Source organism: Theropithecus gelada, chromosome 1, assembly GCF_003255815.1.
Source record: "Theropithecus gelada isolate Dixy chromosome 1, Tgel_1.0, whole genome shotgun sequence".
NCBI lineage: Eukaryota > Metazoa > Chordata > Mammalia > Primates > Cercopithecidae > Theropithecus > Theropithecus gelada.
In genome coordinates, this window is record NC_037668.1 from 11,686,396 (window position 1) to 11,691,927 (window position 5,532).

The following is a 5,532-nucleotide window of genomic DNA, read 5'->3' on the forward strand; positions in this document are numbered from 1 at the left end:
ATCTAGCCCTGGGATTTTAAAAATTATTTTATGCTACTCATGACCAAGCTGACCTCTCTAAGACTATTGCACAAGGGGTATAATTATTCTAAAGTAACCCAGAAGTTTAATAAGCTGGCCAAGAAGAGGGATTTTCTTTTTCCCAGCATGAGGTACTCTACCTAGTATAGGTCTCTGTAGAATGGGTGGCTTTCTCCCCTAAGAAAAGGAAAACGCTTTGCACGAGCCCCCAAAACTCTAGGTTCTGGGCAGTTGATTTTCCCAGACAATGCTGTGAACAGCTGGCATCTAAATCTAGACTGTTTCACACCAGAAGACTGTGTGTTCCTTCATTGATAAAGCTGTGTCCTTGTGCTAACATGATAAAAAATTATAGTAAGGGAAACTAGTCTTCCTACACTGAAATGCAGACTCACATTGTGAGCCCAGATATTTCCTGACCATTTATGCATCAGTGTAAGATACTTCTATTCTTTTGTTGATTAATAATCTTTGTCAGTTTTCCTAATACGGCATTTTTTTTTTTTTTTTTTTGGCTGAACGCAGAAGAATGTATTGATGGTACACAGCAAGGTGGGGCTCCCTAGGCCTCTCCCTCTTCAGAGGGTCTGCATGGAAACTGTGAGGAGGGGAGATTCTCATTGTGGTGTGGGACTGAGTGTGGCAGGGACTCCCCAGCAGCTGAGGGCCTCTGTTTTCCTCTCATGCTCTTGCTGGGGCTGGTGGTCCAGGGATCTTACTCTTTGAAGGCCATGTGGGCAATGAGGTCGACCACCCTTTTGCTATGGCCAAATTCATTGTCATACCAGAAAATAAGCTTGAGAAAGTGGTCATTGAGGGCAATACCTGTCCCAGGATCGAAGGTGGAGGAGTGGATGTCGCAGTTAAAGTCAGAGGAGACAACCTGGTTCTCAGTGTAGCCCAGGATGCCCTTGAAGGGGCCCTCCGATGCTGCTTCAACACTTTCTTGATGTCATCATACGTGGCAGGATTTACACATGGCAGGTCAGGTCCACAACCACCATGTTGGCAGTGGGGACACGAAAGGCCATGCCAGTAAGCCTCCTGTTCAGCTCAGGGATGACATTTCCCATAGCCTTGACAGTGCCAGGAGATGCAGGGATGACATTCTGCAGAGCCCTGCGACTGTCATGGCACAGTTTCCTGGAGGGGCTATCTACAGTCTTCTGGGTGGCAGTGATGATGTGGACCATGGCCATAAGTCCTTCTATGACACCAAAGTTGCCATGGATGACCTTGTCCAGGGGTGCTAAGCAGTTAGTGGTACAGGTGGCATTGCTGATGATCTTGAGGCTGTTGTCATACCTCTCACGGTTCATGCACATCACAGATATGGGGGCATCAGCAGATGGGCAGAGATAACGACCCTTTTGGATCTCTCCTGCAAGTGAACCACAGCCTTCTCTATGGTGATGAAGATGCCGGTGGACTCTATGATGTACTCAAGGCCAGCACCAGCCTATTTGATTTTAGTGGGATCTAGCTTTGGGAAGATGGTGGTGAAATTTGTATTCATGACAAGCTTCCCGTTTTCAGCCTTGACGGTGCCATAGAAATTGCCATGGGTGGAATCATACTGGAACATGTAGCCCATGCAGTTTAGGTCAATGAAGGGGTCATTGATGGCAACGGTATCCACTTTAACAGAGTTAAAAGCAGCCCTGGAGACCAGGCACCCAATACAGCCAAACCCATTGACTCCAGGCTTCACCTTCACTGTGGTGTCTCAGGGATGCGGCTGGCGCTGCACAAGAAAATGTGGCTGTCTGTCGAATGGGAGAAGCAGAGAGCTACAGCTTATTATTTAACCCATAATTATTTAACCCATAATTATTTAACCCATAATTATTTAACCCATAATTATTTAACCCATAATTATCATATTGAGAAATTCTTTGTGAACCCTGATGCCAATAGGTGTTGAGTCAGATGGGCATCACTTGACATAGCATGCTGACCTTCCCTGAGCATGTGGACAATTCAGTTGTCTCAGTGTTACTTGTTTAAAAGACTATCATTTTGCCCCATTGAATTTACTTTTGTGAAAATCAGTTGGTCCTATGGTTTTGGCCATTAACTAACACATAAGCAATAATTTCCTCAAAATGGATTATAGGCCTAAATTTAAAGGCCAAACTATATACGTCTTAGGAGAAAACATAGATTAACATACTCAGAAACTTGAGTTAGGCAAAATCCCAATGTTTCCTGGTAGAAGAAAAAAGTTGAAATATGAGTCATGATCAAAACTAAAAATGTTTGCATTTTTAAAGACATCAATAAGATAATGGAAACATAACTCAGAGACTGAGAAAAAAATTTCGAATCATACATACATTTGCTAAAAGATTTGTATCCAAAATATAAAATACACTGACAATTAAATAGCAAAAAGACAAATAAACCAATTTTAAATTGGGCAAAATATTTGAATAGCCACTGCACCAAAAAGGTACGGGAATAGCAAATAAAGCACATGAAAAGATGGTCAGCATCATTGAAATGCAAATCAAAACTACAACGAGACACCACTTCTTACCTACTAGAATGCTATAATAAAAATGAAGGACACTAACAATTGAGGAAGTGAAATAACAATGATGTGGAAAAATTGAAATACTCATGCATTGTTGATGGGACATGCAGCCATGCTGGAAACCAGTTTGGCAGTTTCTTAAAATGTTGAAGATACATTTACCATATGACCTAGCACTTTCACTCCTAGCTGTCTACCCCAAAGGAAAAAACCTATGTCCACACAACACATGAAGGTGAATATTCATAGCAGCTTTATCCATAATAGTCCATAAAGTGGAAACACATCAAATATCTATCAACTGATGGAAGAATTAAAAAATGGGAATGATCCATATAATTTAATAGAATTTAGCACCTAAAAAAATTAAATATTGATACATGCTACATCATAGACGAACCACAAAAGCATATTAAGCTAAGTGAAAGAAGACAGATACAAAAAAAACACATGTTGTATGATTCCATTTTTATAACATCCAGAAAAGACAAATCTGTAGAGTCAGTAAGTCAATTAGGTGTTGCCTGGAATTGGGGAGTGGGAATAAGGGGTGGTATTGATGAGCATGAGAGATTTCTTAGGAATTGTAGAAATGTTCCAAAACAAGATTGTGATGATGGTCACACAAGTCTAAAATTTTACTAAACATAATTGAACTGTACACTTAAAACAGGTGAATGTTATGATATGTCAATTACACCTCAGTAAAGCTGTTTAAAAACAAAAGAATGTTAGTGGTGTGGCCTTACTGGCCCCTAATCAGTCTTGCTCTTTGTTTTATTTCTTGCTTCCTTTAGTGCTTACACTTATCAGTTCCACTCAGAGACTCCAAGAGACACTGGCTGAAATCTACCAGACTCCAGAACTCTCAACAGCTGAAAGAATGAGTGACCCTCTCCTGAAGGCAATGGGGATTCTTAAGGTGCACTCCAGCATCTGCTATAGGAGGTACACGCACGTGATGCGCCTGAGTGGTTTCAGGTAGTGCTCCACACATCTCAGCAAGACCCAGGGCCTGCAGCTAGTTCTGATAGCTTCAGAGAACAAGCTGCTGCATCCTGGGTCACAGGGCCAAGTGCGTTTGAAGCATTGAGTGTCAGATCCCAAGTAGAAGGTGAGTCTACAACACGGGATGAGGTAAAGACCCAGAGTGGGGTTTCAGACCAAATCATTTCTGGAGTACTACTTCCAACAATTGCAGAAAGCATTCTTGTTAAGTGTTTATGGTATGTTCACCAACATACACCATATGCTGCACCATAAAACAAGTCTCAGTATATATCCAAAGATCAAAATCATACAGAGTATATGCTCTGGCCACAATAGTATTTAATTATAAAGGCATAACAATAAGATATCTAGAAAATCCACAACTTTAGAAAACAGGCAACATGCTTCTGATGAACACTTGGGTCAAAGAAGAAATCACAAGGAAATTTTTTAAACATCATTAACTGAATGATGATAATCCAGCATTAAAAGGTTGGATACAGCTAACATAGTGTTTACAGAGAAATTTACAACTTTAAATGTCTGTAGTGGAAATGAACAAAGGAGTAAAGTTAATTATCTATGATTTTATCATAAGAATCCTGAAAAAGAAGAGTAAAATAAACCCAAAGTTAATAAATGTAAGTCAATGAAAAAATAATGAAAATCATGAAATAGAAAAATGAACAAACAGTAGAGACAATCAATGGTCAATTTTTCTGTACTCCATGCACAAAACCTACGAGGTAGATTCGGGGAAGAGCAGAAAGATAACAGAGAGCAGGCAGAAAATCTTTCTGGAGTGAAGGAAATGATCTATATCTTCTTTTGGGTAGTACTTAAATGGGCATATATGACTGTCAAGGTTCACTGACACTGAACACTTGAGATCTGGGCATTGTAATGCATATAAATTACCTCTCAATTTTTTAAAATAGAAGAAAGTGTCTTGGGGAGATTATGATGGAGATATTTGGGCAGTTCTGGGGCATAGGCTTCAAAAGCACTTACAGCATCTTCAGTTCAGGAATTTGCTAAGAATTGTTTTGCAGGCAAAACTATGGGATAAGTTCAAACATCTATGATAAAAGTCATTGTGGCATGCAACTAAAAATCCCTACTCTTGTGGTACAGGCCATATCATTAAGTGGTTATCACTAGAGAGCTTTCCTTCAATGATGTTCTTCATCTAGGAACCCAGAGCTCTCCAGGGGAAAATGGCAATTGAAGTTTTGGATATACTGAGTTCGAAAGAAAGTCATCCCCATGAAGCTTAGTGATTGGAGCTGTCACCACTGCAAATTTCTAAATTTTGCAAGATAGCAGCAACATTTCAAACGATACTCTGACAGAGGAGATAATGGGCTAACGTAGATTTCCCTCCAGATGTATTTATTGTACAAGAACAAAATTCACATTTCACTGGGAGATTTCTCCCAGTCTAGATTAAGATCACAGGTTGCAGATCCCAGACAGCTGGTATCAACTGGTCAGTGTCCTGTTAAGGCTAAACCCAAGACTCTTTATCACACGGCAGCATTAAGATTGGATTTCTCCTATTGTTCCTGGGAAGAACTAGATATAGCCTATTCAGTATTCTTCTGAGATAAGGGATCCTGCAGGAGGAGAGAGCAATGAGTATGTGGCCAGAGTACAAACTGACACAACCCGGGCCAGAAGCCACAGTGCATAAAGCTTCAGCCCTGCCACAGGGGATGAGGTGACCAGCACCCTGATTACTCTGTTCACCTTTTAACAATCTAACAAATGGCTAGAGCTTTTGCATTTTTTTTTTTCAACTACCACTGGCAGTGGTGGGGACATGGAATTTTTGCAAAACAGAGGGTGGAAGAAAAAAAGGGATCTGTGTGAATATATAAGCATTTGACCACCCTTCTTAGTCCCCTCCTGGGTCACCCTAATCAGATCTGCTCCCCAGCATTTTCTGTTTCCTGGCAAGGGTTTCCTGCTACTTTGGATTGGCC

General features: G+C 40.6%; 1 pseudogene; it reads right to left on the reverse strand.

Moving 5' to 3' along the window:
- Positions 1 to 736: 736 nt before the first annotated feature.
- Positions 737 to 1,729, reverse strand: LOC112624251 (annotated as a pseudogene).
- Positions 1,730 to 5,532: the final 3,803 nt, after the last annotated feature.